Genomic DNA, 20,756 nt, shown 5'->3' with positions numbered 1-20,756 from the left:
CTCGCAAGCTCATCTCGCACAGGTTCTGGTCTGTACAACTGTGTTCGTTTGGCTTTTTGACCCCTGGTTATCATACTGAGTCATTTCTCCATTTCTAAGACCATAAGGCCAATATCAAGAGCGGTCACTAATATTTCAGTTTTATTTTATCATCAGAAATTTTCTTTTTGTGCTTCCAACACGTTGTCAGTTTGATTCCTACCCAGACAGACTATCGTGGACCAGAAGGCAGGTGCAAAGCCCTTTTCCTGTTTACCGGCATCATAGAAATGAGAACTTCAATAGTAGTGGCCATTTGCAAGTCACATTTTTAGTTAATATGGAAGTTCTGCTCTTCTATGGTCTAATTATAAAGGTTCTGCCTAATTTTTCTCTTGTCTAGGAGCTTGTGTTGATTTGCATGGTGATATTTTTATCATTATTATTAGTAGCAGGAGTTATTCTGACACAAGACACTCATTAAAATTCTTCAGTATCTCTGATAAGTTTGGCTCTAATTCCCACTAGAATATGTGATGTGATTCTGGAGTTGACAATATTCTAAGAAATAGTCAATTTGGATTACTCTATTCCTCAGCAAAATTAATGCTTAATGATCTCCCATGTCTGGTACTTCTAGGCAGTTTCCTTTATGTCTTTGTTTTCAAACCTACTCTCAAATCTCTTCAGCTTAGAGTTCTCTTCTGAAGCCAAACCTGCATATACACTGATTATTAGGTACCCCAGCCAGCTATTTTACAGGCAATTCACACTTAATATGTACGGATAGGCAATATAACCACTTCTTCCATTTCTCCAGATCTATGTTTGCTTATTCAGAGATAGACACCAGCTAGGTGTCAAGTCAGATATCTGAACTTATCTTGGATTTCTTCTTTGACCTTGTTTATATATAATCAGCTGCTGAGACCTGTCAATGAAGGCTTGGGTGGTCCTTCTGTTCTCAGGATAGCTGCTTCTCCTGTGCTCTCATAGCAGAGGCAACTACTTCTATTATAACAGTTATTTTATTATACTGTAACTGTTACTTGCGTGTCTGTCTCTTGCTTTTGAGGGTAGAGGAGAGAAAGGAGATCTTTCTTCATGTTTATCCCTTTGGCGGTTAGCCCAATATTTGTTTAGTCAATGAAGTGAAGGAAGGAGTAAATAAATTTGATGAAAGTACTGTGACCAGGGTTGGTACATAAAATGTCCTAAATAATTTATGTATGATGAGCCTGTGATTCCTTATTTGACTTTACTTCCTCTTTACTATTGAATATTATGCGACCTAATGGTAAAAGCTGTATTAATTTTGGAGTCTCTTTGATGTAGTCATAAGATTTTACATTCATTTTATGCTTCGCAGTGTGAAGTTTCAAATATATACTAGGGAGATTTAAAATGAACATGAAGTAGATGACTAACATGTAACTTTGGGAATTTCAGTGTCAAAACATATATATTCATTTTCTGTCATCTACAGACATTATCTTCACAAAAAAAAATAAGGAAGAACTGATTCCAAAGGAAGTAATCCCATTACCCAAATTTTAACAATTGAACTTGCCCATGAAAAAAAAAAAAAAGCTTACATGGCACTTTAACTTTTACAGCATTTTATTTAAAGGATAAATGTCATTGCTATGTTCACCAAAATGATCTTTGAAAGACATGATCTTTTTTTTTTTTTTAAGTTTGGTTTTAAAGGGAAACACTTCCCCCCAGTTTGCAAGTTGATGGCTGTATTTTTGCTTTAACAGTGATAAGAAAGCAGAAGTTGTGACACAAATGATACGAACGGCGTGTTTCAGTTTTGAAAGGCATTATCATTCTTTTCACTCCTTACGTAAGCTTTTATGGACACATTCTGACTGATGTCATATGTAGGAAATTTACGCTTATACTTCCATTAGATGAGAATATATCATTAGAATATATGAACTAGTAGACCGTGCACACAAAATAAAGCAAAAGTATGGTAGGGCACTTGGAAAGTTTCTCCTTGTGAAAGAAATGAACAATACCTTTATTTAAATCCACCTAAAACGTAACTCTGACTTACAGCGTGTGGCTTAGTTTGGGGTCATCAAATTCCCTTTGCGTTGGATTCTTATGCATGCGTTTTGTAGTGGTTCTAAAGAAGTAAGCTCATCATCCTTTTCTGTTAGGCATCCCTTGTGCTGAATAAGCTCAATATGTAAAAATTTTGGAGCACAAATTGCAAATTAAAACAAAATTAGCATATACAATCGGGATTTCCTGCACTTATAGGGTGAACCTGCTTTGTCTTTCCCTGAATAAAATTAAGTTTGTTAGACCTTCCCAATTATTACATTTATAATCCCCTTCTCCATCTGGAGACTCTTCCCTCCTTGCCTCCAGCCTGGCCCAGCACCGAACACACCAAAGATGATTGCACGATTTGATTGTGTAAGTCATTGGGGAAAGCTGATCCAGCTTATTAGAAGCAATTTTTTATATCTGCACCTATTGTGTAAACTAAAAGATACTTAGGGGCGCCTGGCTCAGTCGGTTAAGTGTCCATCTTCAGCTCAGGTCATAATCTCACGGTTCATGAGTTCGAACCCTGCATTAGGTTCTTTGCTGACAGCTCAGAGCCTGGAGCCTGCTTTGGATTCTCTGTCTCCCTCTCTCTCTGCCCCTCCCCTGCTCTCTCTCTCTCTCTCAAAAATAAATTAACATTAAAAAAAGATACGTGCACAACAACAAAGAAACATGTGGCTTTTTTTTCTTTTTAAATCTTTGACATCAGCCGTAGTTCTTTTAGGTCCTAATTTTTCATTTTCTTCACATTTTCAACGTCTCATCTGTAAAGTTTGTTTATACTTGTTATTGTCCCTGTGCCTGTCTTGGGGGCACATGTTTCACCCATCTTAAACATTCATACATACAGACACACGTTAAACAAGTAAACAAAAGCCATGCACAAAAACTGCATTCTCCTTCAATACTAAACCCATTGCCTACTTTGCCCTTCTTTTTACAACTTGTCTTTTTGAGAGAGTTCCCTGCACACACTGTCTTCACCTCTTCACCTTATCTTCAACCTCCAGGTTTCTGAGAACTCACAATGCATCTTGGTATTAAGAAATACTTGGTTACCCCTGCACCAGTGCATTTTAAAATAAAGTAAATGGGATTCTGCTTTCAGATTTTGTGTTGTTTTGTTTTTGTTTTTGGCTCTCAGTTAAGCTCACAGGAGGACTTGTTGACATACAGTAGCTAATAAGAGCTGATTTTTATTGAACACTTAGTATGGTCCAGGCAGAGTGCTAAACTCTTTGCATGGATTGTGTAAGTTGTGCATCACAACCCCATAACTTTAATTTAATAGTAAGCATTTCATTTTTTTTTAAATAAAAATTATTGTCAAATTGGTTTCCATACAACACCCAGTGCTCATCCCAACAGGAGCCCTCCTCAATGCCCATCACCCACCCCCCTCCCTCCCACCCCCCATCAACCCTCAGTTTATTCTTAGTTTTTAAGAGTCTCTTATGGTTTGGCTCCCTCCCTCTCTAACTTTTTTTTTTCCCCTTCCCCTCCCCCATGGTCTTCTGTTACGTTTCTCAGGATCCACCTAAGAGTGAAAGCATATGGTATCTGTCTTTCTCTGTGTGACTTATTTGACTTAGCATTTCTTAACCATAAGAATTTTACCCACTGATTACTGAGGAAAAATGAGGTCCATGGTCTTAAGCACAACAGTATAGATCACCCTAAGATCACTAACCTTGAATACTTTTAGATTGCTGAAAAGATACCAAATAAGGTTAGAGTCCTAAAATCATAAGTCCGGTTGGGAGTGGAATGGCTAGAGATGCTGATTTCCTTATGTTTTTACATTCTTCCTATTAGGTTTTTTGTTTTTTTTTTATGTCTGTAAAAATTTATTTCAGAGAAACAGAGAGAGCATGAGCAGAGGAGTGGCAGAGAGAAAGGGAGACAGAGAATCCCAAACAGGCTCTGCATGGTCAACGAACCCACGAACCCACGAGACTGTGACCTGAGCCGAAATCAAGAGTCGGACGCTCAACCGGATGAGCCACCTAGGTGTTCCTTCCTATTAGGTTTTAAGTCAAGGCAATACAGATATATACAATGAGAGTGGAGGCAGAAATGAGAAGAAAATGACCCTAAGAGGAGATTACTATACAAAATGAATGCTACAAAATCTTTCTCGTTGGAGATGTGGATCAGAAAATTGGGCTCTGAGCTCATTAACAGCTAAGGCAATGGTAAAAACATCATTGGTGACATGGTTCACTGTGTCTCCAATCTAAAAACAAACCAGTTTTTCAGGAAAAGTACAGCTAGTCCTCATAACGAGGCCCAGATCCCCATAGCAATGATCACAGAGGATTACATATAAATCCCTTTAAAATATGTGTATCTTCTCAAAACATTTTTCATACGGCTTTCTTAACTTTCTTGAGCTGTGTTTTAGTGTTAGAGCCATTATGATCCGGCTTTCCTGTTGGTTAGCATAAATCCTCTTTGTTTCCGTTTTAGCCTACTCAGGGTGCAGAATAAACGTGGGTGTTCTGCCCCTCCCCACCCTGCATCCCCAATAGTGTGGGTGCTAGTAGTTAATTAACATAAGTGACTGCCTCTGAAATGGCCTTTCCTCTGTTAAACACCTTTGTGCTTAAGAGAACAGTTGCCTTTTTCAAAATATTTAAATGTGCTTTACAGGATAGCAGAAACATTCTGAAGAACCATTTGTTTATAAGCAAGTTTTGTATCACAGGGGAATATTTTATGATTCAGGATTTGTCTTTCGCTTGTTTTTTTCCATGTTTAAGTAATTCTTTTTGTTTGCTTTGTTATTCATCACAAACTTCAAGCAGTTTTAAAACTGCATTATTTTTTAGTTACTGATAAATCCTTTATCTGGGGAGAAGGGTATGCGGGTCGAGAAGAATCAAGACTAATCCGATATGGAATCAATGTACAGAGACGGAAAGCAAGGGAATCTAACACTTTTCTTTCAACTGAAATCAGTTTAGTGAAAGAAGATAAATGATAAGATTTCTCTTTGTTAAGAAGGACCGTATTTTTTACAATAGTTTCTTATAGCTATCTCTGGGTTTATGTAGATGAAGTAACTATTGAATAAGAAGTTCTGGAGCACTGAGAGAGACATATCAGGAACCATATAACTTGGAGAAAGAGAGAGGGAAGGAAGGAAAACAAGCAAACAAAATGCAAACTCCATTAAAAACAAGGCCTTCCCTTCAATTTATTTAGCTAGATCGAATGTGCACACAAAATAAGTGTCCGTGTTTGATGCCTCCTCCAAAAGCTAAACCTGGAATTTAGCACGCGGCCCTGCAGTTCACTCCTAAATGCATACCCAAGAGAATCGAAAACAGGTATTCAAACAAGTACGTGGATTTGCATGTTCATAACAGGATTATTCACAATAGCCAAAAGGTGTGGACAGCCCAAGTGTTCATCAGTAGATGAATGGGTCAACAAATGTGGTATATGCAAGCCACGGAATACTATACAGCCATAATAAGGAACAAGGTAGCGATACACGCTACAGCACAGACGAGCCTCCAGAACATTCTGGTAAGAAGTCAGACACAAAAGGTTATATATTGCGGGATTTTATTTATTTAAGTTAAAAAGAAATTTTTAACATTTATTCATTTTTGAGAGATAGAGACAGAGCATGAGTGGGGGAGGGGCAGAGAGAGAGGGAGACACCGAATCTGAAGCAGGCTCCAGGCTCCGAGCTGTCAGCACGGAGCCCGACATGGTGCTTGAACTCATGAACTGTCGGATCATGACCTGAGTCAGTCGGACACTTAACTGACTGAGCCACCCAGGTACCCCCTATATTGTTTTATTTAAATGAAATATTTAGAATAAACAAATCCATAGAGACCAAATACAGATTTGTGGTTGCGATGGACTGGGGGGAAGGGGGAATGAGGAGAAATTGCTTAATGGGTAGGAGGTTTTATTTTGGGCTGATGGAAATATTTTGCAACCAAATAGAGGTGGTGTTGCCCAACATTGTGAACGTACTAAGTTTCACTGAAGTACTCACTTAAAATGGTTAATTTTATGTTATGTGAAGTTCACCTCATTAAATCAAGAAATAGCCATATATATGTATTATGTGGAAATGAGGACGTAAGTAAATGCCAGATCAAACAGCTGAGAAATTCAAAAGCATTTGTCTCCAGGACAGAAGAATAGAGGTTTGGGGATGGGTAGGATAGGGTCAGAGTATTTTTGTTTTTAAATTTTGCAATAACATTTAACCTATTTAACCTATGTGCATGCAACTTGATAAACTTAAAAATTTGAAGAAGTGTTGCTCACTAAGATTTAATAATACTAGACAGTGATCAATAATGAAATATCTAAATTCTGCAGAAGCATTGAGTAAAGAAACCAATTAGAATAGTGAGGGTTGTTTTTAAAAATGTCTTTGTGGAAATGAACTATGAGCTGGATTTTGAGGTTGAGTTGAGTAGCTTGATGAAATGAATTGCCAGGGGACCAGAGGAGGTGGAACATGCAGAGGGACCCTGGGCTGAAGTAAGTATTGTGGCGTCACAGAAAGATGACTTTCTGAAAGATGAAAGTAACGATAACAGGGATCCCCAAACCGGTTACCTCCTTTCCATTTGGTTTTTTACCTGCACTAAACACTTCCCTTTGCCTTCAATTTTCCATTTGGTTAAACAAGAAAAGATACTGGAATCTCACAGCTACATCTTGGAAATGCTGTTAGAATGCTCTGTTCTTAGGAATAGGAAAACCTGTCCTAAATTTCATAGATAAAAATTCAGTGTAAATACATTAACCACTTTAAGCCTAGAATTATTACACTAACATTCACAGGTCACCCACATAGAAATGGCTCATGTCCTGTAAGGGATGAAAAACCCGTGGGTCTAGGTTTTGCTTCGAAAATTAAAATGAAAAGGTATGAATTCCACCGAATTCCTTTTTAACTTATCAAAGACCCTAAGAATATTTTTGGATTCGGGGCATTAATAATAGCTTCTTCTAGCACCCAATTTTGTATAGGCTTTTGTTGTCTTTAAGTCCTGGTTTTTAAGGCCCATTAAAAAATCATTTTTAGAACGAAATATGTGAGAACTTCATAAAACATCTGGGAAATTAGCCAGTTTCCCTTGAAAAGTCAGATAGAACTTCCAAATTGCCATCGGAATCCACTCCTTCATCCCAACCTTACCACTTCTGCCCAGAAAGTGCAACCACTAGACAAATTGGAAAGTGGGTTAGGGCTTCCTGTTCTCAGTATTATTTTAATTTAATGTCTTAGAGTTGTCACCTTTCACCCACCTGGCTCTGAAAGGCCCTGCACACTGCACAGCGTGTGGGTAAAATAATAGGTAAAGCATTATCATCCGTTGGAGTCAGGGTCACTATTATAAATAACATCCTTTATTCCTTAAAACACACACACACACATGATGAAATCCTGCTATTGCTTTCACTGCTGGAATGTGCTATTATTCCTTTTCAGTGCTTATAAAAGTATAAGTAAGTCAATAATCCCTATTCTTGGTTACCTAGACCCATCCAAACCAACAAAGGTAATTACAAATGTTCTCTGAGTATATTTACCATTAGTATTAATAAGGTGTTAAAAATCCCCCCCTCCCCCCCCCCCCCAATTTCCCTCATTTAGGAATCAGGGTGTTTGCCTTCTGAACGATGGAAGAAAGTAGTGTAAACCCACCTGTTCGGAGTTCAAAAAAAATCAACCCTAATGCCTAAAACACACACCATGAGTGCTTCTAATAAAAATTTTGAAATTTTGCCTTTGCATTAAATCAGGTACTCAAGGTTTCTTTTATTATTCTTGTTTCTTTTCAGATTCCCTATTTTTTTTCTTTAAAAATACTTTGGGGGTGCATGAGTGGCTCAGTGGGTTAAGCATCTGACTTCGGCTCAGGTCATGATCTAGCAGTTTGTGAGTTCAAGCTTCGCATCAGGATCTGTGCTGACAGCTCAGAGCCTGGAGCCTGCTTCACATTCTGTGTCTCCCTCTCTCTCTGCCCCTCCCCTGCTTGCGCTCTGTCTCTCTCTTTCTATCTTGAAAATAAAGATGAAAAAAATTAAAAAAAATATTTTGCCATTGAAATCCAAGCGTTCATTCACTGACACATGAATGGATAAATAAAATGTGTACACACATACGCACACACACGCGCGCGCACACACACACACAGAGAATATTATTCAGCCTTAAAAAGGAAGAGAATTCTGATAAATGCTAACAACAGGCATAAACCTTGGGACACTATACTAAATGAAAAACGCTAGTCACAAAAAAAATCAAATACTGTATGACTCCTCTTATATGAGGTACCTGGGATGGTCAGATTAATAGAGACAGAAGTAGAAAGGTGGTTGTCAGGGTCTGGGGGAGAGTGGGGAGTTAGTGTTTAGTAGGTATAGAGCGTCAGTTTTGCAGGATGAAACGAGTTCTGGGAATAAATGGTGGGGATGATATCATAACAATGTGAAGGTCCTTAATGCTACTGAACAGTGCACTTAAAAAATGGTTAAGATGTTAAAGTCTGTTGTGTATTTTACCACAATTAACATTGCATATATATGCATATATATACATGTATATATACATGTATATATATGCATATATACATATATGTACATATGTATATATACATGTATATATGTATATATGCATATGTATATATACATGTATATATATGTGTATATGCATATATATTTGTACATTTATATATATAATTATATACATATATATGTATGTATGCATACATTTATATATTATATATATAAATATATAATTATATACATATATGTATATAATAATTATATACATATAATTGTATATAATATATACACATATGTGCATATATATACATATATATAATATAATAATTATATACATATATATGTATATATGCATATATATACATATATGTGCATATACACATATATATGTATATAATTATATATTTATATATATAATATATAAATGTATGCATACATATATATGTATATAATTGTATATACATATACATATATATGTGTATATAATTATATATACATATACATATATGTGTATATAATTATATATATAAATATTTTTAGCACTTTTTCATTAAATCTATTATTAGCTCTTAGATTAGGATAAATAAATACTTGTCATGTTAAAAAACTTCCTAGTATTTTTAAATTATCTTAAAATTAAAATAATTCTGGATAAAAATATTTTCTGAATGTATCTAGCTTCTTAAATATAGTCTCTTTATATAGTTTTGATTTCTGGGATGTGCCAGCCTTTGAAGGGACAGACCGCATGTGATGCGATGGGCTTTCGCTCTGTTTTCTCCTTAACTTCTCACAGTCATCAACGAGGAAGCTTTTATCCACGAGGAAGCTGAAGCTCAGAGATGTTAAGTATCTTACTCTAAGTCACTCAGAGCTGAAGCCAGATCTCGAGCTTAGTCTGTGTTAACAGGAAGCTTTGGACTGCATGGGTTGCCAACCCCAGTTGAAAAAGGCTTCAACAAGTAGATAATATTGCTCGTATATTACAGCTCCTGATGGGTGGCTTTCAGGTCCTGTATCTCGGGTCGAGCTGCTCCTCTGTTCCTCGTTTAATTCGACCCTACCCAGTGTGTTGGCACCATACACAGTCTGTGGCAAAAGGCCGAAGGAATTCTTGGGGGTCATCCCGCAGACTTCATCACACAACGCATTGGCCCAGATTGGTCCACATGCCCGGTTTTAGACCAGTCACTGGCCATCAGAGAGGGGTGAACTTAAGTTATAATTTGGGGGCAAATGGATACTGAGGAGTACACCACCAGGTCCATCTCAACCTGCCTGATTCTCATGGACCGTGCCACTTTCTTAGGGCTCTTGATGTGTCTGCTGTGAAGGCCCTACACTTTTATACTTTGTCATGATTGTATCGGTTGATTGGCTTCTCACTCTTGCTGTCTCGCTTCCAGTTTATGTTAGTGCACTTGTTCCCAGCTGTATTCCCATTCCTCCTTTGGTTATTTAGCTACATGCTTATTAGCTGCTGTGTCCTGGGAAAGTGAAAGAAATGCCACCTTACCAGGGATTTTTATACAAATTAAAAATAGACAAATAGTAATGGCACATTGGTCTCTTCTAAGGCAAAAATGTGTGAGCTTTAATGTATGTAACTGGCGTCATCTCCTTTTGATGTTCACATTCCTTTTTGCACATTTCCTGCTGTTTCATGAGTTTCTCAGTAGTTGAGACTGTCTCATGGGTAACTTCTAATTGTGAATACTGGAAGTTATACAGTAGGGAATATAATACTTGTACTGTTTTTATTTTTAAATATTTAGTTTTAAGAGAAAGAGAGACCAACTGAGACAGAGCACAAGTGGAGGAGGGACAGAGAGGGAAGGAGACACAGGATCCTAAGCAGGCTCCAGGCTCTGAGCTGTCAGCATAGAGCCTGATGCAGGGCTCAAACCCACAAACCGTGAGATCATGACCTGAGCCAAAGTCAGATGCTTAACCAACTGAGCTACCCAGGTCCCCCAATACATGTACATTTTTTACACGGATTTGGTATAATTGGAATTTTTAGCATTCTTAAGATGTTGGCCAAGATTTTTTTTTTTTTCAGTGTTACTAGATTTATCAATAGCGGAAGATAAGGTTGAAACGTGGACAAGAAGCTGATTGTGGAAGATTTTGATTGCCATGCTGGGTAACTTAGCAGATTTTTTTCAAATTTTACCCTAAGTAAGTATCCCTAAAGGAGGAAGATAATGAAGACATAATCCGAAACTTGCTGGTTAGCCCTAAATGGTTTAAAAAAAATCAAAATTTATTTAAGCCCTTGTGTTGCAACTTAAAACTTCATGTGATTTTGTATTCCTCTCCATAATATGTGTGTAATTATTTTAATATGCCTTATGCTTTGGTTACTTGTCATTAAGTTAATTTATGCACCAGGAAGTCATGGCATGTTTATCTGACAACTTTGCCTCCAGACTGTCCCACACCCAGGAGGACTTGCACATCTGGCCATGACCTTGGTGTGGGTGGGAGTTGAAGCCCTCCAAGCCCATTCTTCTAGCTTCTTGAAGCTATTGTGTCTGCCTCAGTTTTACACAGTGGGATTCCCTCCTACACCCCAGATTTTGCACCACCCTTTCTCACAAAGTGCTTGCCTCCAACCTGCTGACCTCCCCAATCTTCCTTTGCCTCTTATGTCTTCGACTATAACCACTTCTATGTTTCTGGCGTTTTTCTACCCTTCTAAACCCTGGATTTGGAGTCTAGCTGCCTTGCTGTCCGCACCCTAACTCAGCCCATTCCATAGAGCAGGACTGAAAATTGAAGATTTTCATAAAATAGTGTGGCTGATTCAGAGTGTTTCTGTAAACTTGCCCTGAGAATCGTCTGTGAGAAGGGTTTAAGGGGGCAACTTCATTGTTAGGGACACCAGTTGAAAAGCACATAGAAAGCCTCTTTGGCAGGAAGGCTAACATGATTTGATGTTACTATGTGAGGACTCCAGAGAAACTGTGAACTAGGTCTTGAATCAGACTTGTTCCCTCTTTAGATTAAAGATGGTTATGTGGGCAAATGTTGATTCATGTGAAATGTTTAGGTATTTCCCTGTGTTTAACTTTATGATTGCAATCATGTGTGGGATCTATGAGAATAAGACATAATTAAATATAACACAGCATATGAACTATTTTCCCCCTTTCTTCCAAGTGGAGTCGAATTAAGAACACTGTAGTTAATGGAATAACTAATGTCCACCCCTGATTAGACTGCATTCTTTGGTTCAGAACAATAAATGTCATCTGCTTACATACCAGGCTTGTTTATTCATTGAACTTTTGACTTACGGAAACTAGCATTTTACTGTAATAAACACTTGGTTACATCTGTTACAAATTGAACACAATTGGTTATTCCAAGAATGGTGTTCCAACTCTAGACCCAAATTATAAGCAGCTGTATGCTAATAGATATGCACACCAACTTCCCACCTTTGTGTCCTGTTGTTTTAAAAATGTGCGTACCTCAAAAGTCAAGTTCAAATGGATGCGATTTCTCATTTGAAAAATATGTTTTAGGGGTTTGTGTTCTTTTCTTTGCTCACTCTAAAATTTGAATCATTCTGTGTGGAGAGAAAAAGGTGGTTGCAACTTTTGTCTTTGCGTTTTCCTTTTATAGGAATTCAAGGAAATATTTCCCCATTAATTTTATCCACCATTCCAACGAAATTATTTTTCTTTCTTTCTTTAACTCTTATGGGGTTTTAAATTAACTTTGTGAGGTTTATTTGTTTTATTTTTTTAAGTTTTTTTGTGTTTGCTTTTCTTTTTCTTTCTGTCTTTTTTTTTTTTTTTTTTTTTTTTTTTTTTTGAGAAAGAGAGAGAGTGTGCAGGTGTGAGTTGGGGAGGGGCAGAGAGAGAGGGAGAGAAACAATCTTAAGCAGGCTCCCTGCCCAGTGCAGAGCCCAACTCGGGGGGTCTGTCTCAGGAACCGTGAGATCATTACCTGAGCCTAAATCAAGAGTCAGTTGCTTAACCCACTGAGCCACCCCGGCGCCCCAATGTGCTTGCTTTCCTTTAGTACTAATTTGGATACTGTTCCTATGACTTTGGGGAAAGTAAAACTAATTTATTTGTAAATGGTTGCCTAATATTTAAGCATTAGTTTTTCATTTTCTTATAATTTTCTTACATTATTAAAGAAATATAAGAATATTTTCAGATGCTGAAATGTTTTGATATTTGACTTTTCAGTACCATCGTAGTATATGAAACTTCTGGGGTTTTAAGTGTTCAGTAGTATTTTAACTATATAATAGCTGATAATTTAATGGGCCATAATTTAGGTCTTCAATAATTATGTTTTTGGTTTGTAGGTAAGGTTGAATCTGTTTCCAAGTTTGTTTTCTGGTTGCATTTTGTCTTTGGTAAGTTGTTCTTTGTTTTTTTATTTTTTAATTTTTTTTTATTTTTTAAAATTTACATCCAAATTAGTTAGTATATAGTGATGTAAGTTGTTCTTTGTTACCTGACAACTTATCTACTGCATTTCTAATATTTTTTCTTATAGATCTATATATTACTTACTGCTCCTTACCATGTTAGTAAGTGTAAAATTTTTCTTTCAAATATATTTATCATGTAGCATTTGATACATACAAAGTATTGAAACACACAAGTAAGTTATAAAAATAAGTCTCAGTTATTATATTACTACCATAACTGGAACCATGCAATTTAACTACAACTCGGCTTAGCCAGAACATCAGCATTCAACTTAATGGAATCCTACCCCAGTCAATCCACTTCCTCACTTTCCTTTCATTGGTAAGCACCAGTCTTTGAGGTTTGTCATTCTCTTAGGAAGAAACAGAAAATCTTAACAGATTGATCACTAGTAATGAAATTGAATCAGTAATCAAAAAACTCCCAAAAAACAAAAGTCAAACACTAGATGGCTTCACAGGTGAATTCCACCAATCATTTAAAAAAGAGTTAATATGTATCCTTCTCAAACTTTTCCAAAAAATTAAAGAGGATGGAGTGCTTCCAAATTCATTCTAAGAGGCTGGTGTTACTCCGAGACCAAAACCAGACAAAGACACTACAGAAAAGAAATTATAGGCCAATATCATTGAGGAACATAGATACAAACATCATCAAAAAAATAGGAGCACTCTGAATTCAACAATACATTAAAAGGGATCATATGCCACAATCAAATGAAATTTATTCAGGGATTCAAGGATGCCTCAATATCCACAAATCAATTCATGTAATGCATCACATTAGCAAAATGAGGGATAAAAATTATATGGTCATTTTATTTTATTTATTTTTGGTGGTATTTTTATTTAATTAATTTTTTTATAAAAGTTTACATCCAAGTTAGCATATAGTGCAACAATGATTTCAGGAGTAGATTCCTTAATGCCCCTTACCCATTTAGCCCATCCCCCTCCCACAACCCCTCTAGTAACACTCTGTTTGTTCTCCATATCTAAGAGTCTCTTATGTATTGTCCCCCTCCCTGCTTTTATATGATTTTTGCTTCCTTTCCATTATGTTCATCTGTTTGGTATCTTAAAGTCCTCATATGAGTGAAGCCATATATTTGTCTTTATCTGACTATTTTCACTTAGCATAATATCTTCTAGTTTCATCCACATAGTTGCAAATGGCAAGATTTCATTTTTTTTTTTTTTTTGATTGCCGAGTAATACTCCATTGTATATACATACCACATTGTCTTTATCCATTCATCCATTGATGGGCATTTGGGTTCTTTCCATACTTTGGCTGTTGTGGATAGTGCTGCTATAAACATTGGGGTTTGAAACAGCATACCTGTATCTTTTGGATAAATGCCTAGTAGTGCAATTCCTGGGTCATAGGGTAATTCTATTTTTAATTTTTTGAGGAACCTTCAGACTTTTCCAGAGTGGCTGCACCAGTTTGCATACCCACCAGCAGTGCAAAAGAGATCCTCTTTCTCCGCATCTTCACCAACATCTGTTGTTGCCTGAGTTGTTAATGTCTGCCATTCTGACAGTTGTTGTAAGGTGGTAAAAATTATATGATCATTTTAATAGATGCAGAAAAAGCATTCGACAAAATTCAGTATCAATTTATGATAGAAACTCAACAAAGTGGGTATAGATGGAACATACCTCACCATAATAAAGACCACACATGACAAACTCACAGCTAACATCATACTCAAGGATGTAAAGCTGAAAGCTTTTCCTCTATGGTCAGGAACAAGACAAGAATGCACATTCTTGCCACTTTTATTCAACAGGGTACTGGAAGTCCTAGCCACAGCAATCAGATAAGAAAAAGAAATAAATGGCACCCAAATCAGTGAAGAAAGAGTAAAACCATCAGTATTTAGAGATGACATGATACTATATATAGAAAACTCTAAAGACTCCAGCAAAAACTATCGGAACTAATAAATGAATTCTGTAAAGTTACAGGCTATAAAATAACATACAGAAATAATTTGCATTTCTATACACTAATGAACCATCAGAAAGAGAACTAAAGAAAACAGTCCCATTTATAATAGCATCAAAAAGAATAAAAAACCTAGGGAATAAATTTAACCAAGGGGGTGAAAGACTTGTACTTTGAAGTCACTATTTTTTTTAATGTTTATTTATTTTTGAAAGAGTGCAAGCAGGGGAGGGGCAGACAGAGCGGACAGAGGATCCGAAGTGGTCTCTGAACTGACAGGCTGACAGCAGCAAGCCGTATGTGGGGCTCGAACTCACAAACTGCGAGATCATGACCAGAGCTGAAGTTGGTTGCTCAACCGACTGAGCCCCCCAGGTGCCCTTGAAGTTATTTTTAAAGTTTGTTACATGTTTGGATTTTTTTTAGCAATGTTTTGTTTGCTTTTGCTTTTTTCTTTAAATTTTTAAAAATTGCATCCCACTCTGTGCAACTTCTGCAATATGGTATTTCTGTGAATTATCTGTGTTGTTGCATTTAGATATAGTGTATCCATATTTATCCTGATACATTTTTAGTTGAGAGAGTACACTCCAATTTATTCATCTATTATCTTGCATTTGAGTTTTGTCCAGGTTGTTACTGTTATAAATAATACTGTTATGAATGTTATAAATAAGGATCTACTAATGTACATGTGCAAGAATTCTACAAAGTGTTCTTCTGAAAACAGAATTGGTGGGTTATGGGGTATGAAAAGCTTCAGTTTTAGTGTGAAGGCTGCATTGTTTTTGGAAGGAGTGGCATATGATTTTAACTTTCCCCAGTGATGTGTAAGAGTTCTTATTGGTCTGCATCCTTGCGTGTACTTTGTATTGTTAGACTTTTAATTTTTTATAAATGTATGGAAGTCAAATGGGACATTATTATGATTTTCTCAAAAAAACTTTTTTAATGTTTATTTATTTACTTTTGAGAGAGAGAGAGAGACAGCACGATTTGGGGAGGGACAGAGAGAGAGAGAGGGAGAGACAGAATTCGAAGCAGCCTCCAGGTTCTGAGCTGTCAGCACAGAGCCTGATTCAGGGCTTGAACCCACAGACTGTGAGATCATGACCTGAGCCAAAGTTGAACACTTAACTGACTGATCCACCCAGGTGCCCCTACATCTTGATTTTAAAAGTATGTATTATTTAAAATTATGTATTTAAAATAATTTTATTTTATGTAAAATCACGTTTGATTACTAACAAGATTGAACGTCTTCCTATTAGTTTATTTGCCATTTGTGGTCCTTCTTCTGTGAAATGCCTGTTGTGTCTTTTGCCTGTTCTTCTACTGTATTATTTGCTTTATTCTCACTGGGTTCAAGGAGTTTTTAAAAATATATTATGAACCCTACTCCTCTAATGGTTGTATGTGTTGTATATAGTCTTCTTTCAGGTTTTGACTTGTCTTTTCACTTTATTTATAGCATTATTTTTTAAACAGCTTAATTGTGGGGGAGGGCACCTGAGTGGCTCAATCAGTTAAGCCTCCAACTGTGGCTCAGGTCTGATCTCACTGTTGGTGAGCTTGAGCCCTGCTTAGGGTAAACATGAGCCCCTCTTCTCTCTTCCTCTGTCCCTCCTGGGATTCTCTCTCTCTCTCTCTCAAAACAAACAAACAAACAAACAACAACAACAACAAACAAATGGAATTATACAGTATGCATTCAGTTTTGCCTGGCTGCATTCACTCAGTATAATTATTTTGGATTCATCCATATTGTTGCATATATAAGTAGTTCATTCATTTTTATTGCTAAGTAATATTCAATTATATGGATATATTACAATTTGTTTAGCCATTCACCTTTTGTTAGATATTTGCATCGTTTGTTTTTAGGCTATTGAAAACAAAGACATTCATAGAAGCCTTCGTATGAACATGTGTTTCTTTCTCTCTTGGCATACCTAGAAGTAGAATGGCTTGGGTGTATGATAGGTGTACATTTAAATTTTACGAGAGTGCCCAACTGTTTTCCAAAGTAGTTGTACCATTTTACACTCTAACCAGCAGTGTTTGAGGGTTTCTTCATGGTATCTTTTTGTGAACAGAAAGTCTTAATTTTAAGTTAGTTGAATGCATTGACAATTTCTTTCCTTACCTCTTTTTTCATGTTATTTAAGAAGTTCCTCCCTACCTGAGACCATAGTGATACTCTCCTTTGTGTTAAAGTTTTTTAGGTTTTGACTGTTGAGTTCAAGTCTTTAATGGTATGATGTGGAATCCAATTTCATTTTTGCCAGATGGGCGACGAGTTGTCTTAGCACCATGTATCACATGTCTGTCCTTTCTCTTGTGGGCTTCCAACACCACCTCTGCCCTACATCACGTTTTCATATATGAGAGGCTCAGAGCGTCATCTCTGTTCTGTTTCATTTGTCTAAGTCAGTGCCACACCATGGTGATCAATCACTATAGTTTAAAAAAATTTTTTTTTGACATTTATTTATTTTTGAAAGAGAGAATGAGGGAGTGTGCACGAGGGAGCACACGCAAGAGGGTGCATAAGTGGGGGAGGAACAGAGAGAGGGAGACAGAGGATCCAAAGCAGGCTCCTCACTGTGAGTCCAGAGCCTGAGGCAGACTCGAACCCACGAACGGTGAGATCATGTCCTGAGCAGAAATCAAGAGTTGGCTGCTTAACCGACTGAGCCACCCGAGCGCCCCAATCAATCACTATAGTTTTATTATAAGTCCTAAGATCTGGTAGTGCAAATCCTTTCACCTTTTTTGTTTGCAAGGACTGTTCTTGCGTTTTGCTCTTCCATATATATTCTGGAGTCAACTTTCCAAGTTCTATAAAAACAAAACAAAATAAAACAAAATTTCTGGGATTTTGATTGAATTGCATTTAATTCAAAGTTCAATTTGAGAAGAAATGAATCTTTAAAAAAATTAAGTATTCTGACCCAGGAACATGACATTTCTTTCTCTTTGAGTGTTTAGTGTCTTTCGGAAACATTTTACATTTTTTTCCATGGATGTTTCGCAGACATTTGTTAGGTTTATTCCAAGATTTTACATATTGAAGGTAGATAGTCTGTTTTAAATTCTACTAGTACTTACATTGAAATTTTAAGAAGAATTAATTTCTTGCTTTTCAAATTTCCCTCTGTCTCAGTGCACACAAAGGTTTACACTTCTATGAATTTAATATGGAATTCAACACACAGAAAAACAAATCTTTTTGAACGACATGTCTTTTTTTTCAATAAATGTGTGTTTTGCATTCTGTTTCAGTTACTATAATGATCATAATTAAAATTATATTTGTTAGACTATATTATTTTTGTCACAACTATGAATAATATATTTATTGAATTATCTCCAGGCAGTTAACCAGTTTCAATGCCTACTGGTTAGTTATTTCCTGTTAAACACCTTCAGTTTTTGAACTTACAGTTTCATTAAACTCCTGGTGAGCTGGAATATGTCATCAGTCAATTTTTGTAAGAAACTTATTGGGTGGTAAATTTATCAGCCTTTTTCATCCGCTGGCTGATATTTTTTTATAACATTCTTCATTTGCAGGTGTATTTAACATATGTTGCCCTAACATATGAATAGCACATACTATTTATAAAATTCTTGAATCATAAACTCTCTTCCTCCATGTGTTATAAACTGCCTTGTGGTCTGGCATTTACAATTATAGAGGAGATATTGGAAAAGAAACTGTAGTTGGATTTTTTCCCTCAGTTTGGTTGGTTTTAGGACTCCTTAAAAAATTCTTTAAGTTTAAAATTTTTATGAGGCTATGTCATAATATTTATTTCTGCTTGTTAAGCTTTTCTGGAAGATGTTAAACTATCAATTTCTGATCTCAAGTTTGCTTTTTTAGGTCTGGAATATTTTATCCTTTCCAACCTCCTATTATCTCTTATTTTACTCTTCGGCTTTCTCTCCAAGATCTGTCCTTCAAGTACTCCATTCCCTTTGTGCGTATTTTTTTTTTTTAACAACTTTATTCATTTGGCTCTTATTCTGGGGATGCTTCTCAAGTTTATTCCCTACAGTATGAATTGATTTTATGTATGCCTACTGATTTTGTTTCAGCCACTACATATTTCATTTTGCTACACTTGTGTCTTATTTCAAACAGTTCTTATTTAATCATTCTTTAATCATATTGGGCTCAGAAAGCAGATAGTGTTCAAAATGTTTTTCTGTTTATTAAAGTCTGTGTGAAAGGAACACAATACGGGATTTTTCTTTAAGCCATATACTTCGCTTTCTCTTTTCTTAGACAAGAGAAGTTTACAGATAGATAATGGATTAATTTAGCACGTATTTACTGAGCACTTGCTACATACCGGGCACAGTTCCAGACACCGGGGATACAGCAGTGAACAAAATAGGCACACACACACACACACAAATCCTTACACGCGTGGAGGCTGTCGTCCTCAGAGCAGACACGGGGAATAAGCAAACAAATAAAACACTTGTGCATCAGGTGGAGAAGTGATCTAGAGAAAAGTAAAATGAGGTGCACGGGGGTGCCTGGGGGCTGCTTTCACACTAGGAAGGTACCAGTATTTGGGGGAGAAGACTCCAGGTGCAAAAAACTGCTAGTCCAGGATCCTTCAGCAGGAGTATGCCTGGTGGATGTGAGGACTAACAAGGATGCCCAGGTGGTTTGAGTTTAGCCAGCGAGGGAGGGGCTGACCTCTAGGAAGTGACGTCGGGAGGCACCAAGGACCGGATCACGTAGGGCTTCTTGGCTTTGACTTGTTTCTTCATGACATGGGTATGCAGCAGGGGATTTGAGAACGGAGATGTGACATGACGTGATCTTAATTTTTTTTTTTTTTTTTTTTAACAGCATCACTCTGACTTCTGGGTTGGAAATTGACGGCAGAGGCCGGAAGACCAGCTGAGAGGCTGCTGCAGTGACCCAGGTAAGGGATGCTGGTGACCCGGGCCACGTGGTAGTGGTGGAGAAGTGCCAGCTTTAGATCTGTTTTTTATATATTTTGAAGCAGACCTAACATGATTGGCTGAAGCTTTGGATGGCAGGTGAAAGAAAGAAAGAATTGAGGATGAGTTCGAGGCTATTTGCCTGAGAACTGGCATAGAGTTGCTACCTCTGAGCAGGAGAAGACAGAGAGAGGAGAAGATTTGGGAAGAGGAGGGCTTCTGTTTTATATGTCATAGGTGTGAGAGGCCTCCTGGATATGTCAGCAGAGCCGATGTGTAGACAACTGGACACAGTAGTGTGAAGTTCAAGGGAGAGGTCAGGCTGGAGAAATGCCTTGAGAGTTATCAGTGGATGAACGGTGTTTGAAACTGTGATTCGGGTGACACCAAAGGGAAAACTGTAGATAAATAAGCGTGCTGACATTTTCACCTGTTTCATTCACTTTTGAGTTTGACTTGTTGGTCTTATTTCTGCAGTTGTCCTGGGGGATTGGCTTTAGGGCCTCTCCTGCGTCTGTGAGCATGTTGGGTTACTTTGTTTTGTTTCCTTTCACCAGTGTGGAAGGTCCATCCGGGTCTGTGTGGGAGCAGGTACAGGGTGGGAGGTTTGCGCTCACCTCATCACTGCTGAGTGCAGAAGTTTTCTTCTAGACGTAAAGATGGTGTGCAGGGTGATAGAAAAACATCTTTGGTGCCTGGGATAACGGAGACGTTCATCAGATCCTGGTTTGTTCTGTTGGATACGGATTTCCCACTCCTTCTTCAGTTCGGTTGCCTACC

The 20,756-nt window shown here is 37.2% G+C and overlaps 1 long non-coding RNA gene across 1 annotated transcript in view; it reads left to right on the top strand.

The window, feature by feature from the left end:
• LOC131483497 (uncharacterized) overlaps positions 1 to 20,756 on the top strand; it is a 50,078-nt gene that overhangs the window by 18,273 nt on the left and 11,049 nt on the right. The window contains exon 2 of the long non-coding RNA XR_009247722.1: positions 19,882 to 19,957. This is a non-coding gene — a long non-coding RNA (uncharacterized LOC131483497). The remainder of the gene's footprint in view (positions 1 to 19,881; positions 19,958 to 20,756) is intronic.

This window comes from Neofelis nebulosa, chromosome 8, assembly GCF_028018385.1.
Source record: "Neofelis nebulosa isolate mNeoNeb1 chromosome 8, mNeoNeb1.pri, whole genome shotgun sequence".
Classification (NCBI taxonomy): Eukaryota; Metazoa; Chordata; class Mammalia; order Carnivora; family Felidae; genus Neofelis; species Neofelis nebulosa.
The sequence above is the reverse complement of the archived record's forward strand: the minus strand, read 5'-3'. Positions and strand labels throughout refer to the sequence as shown.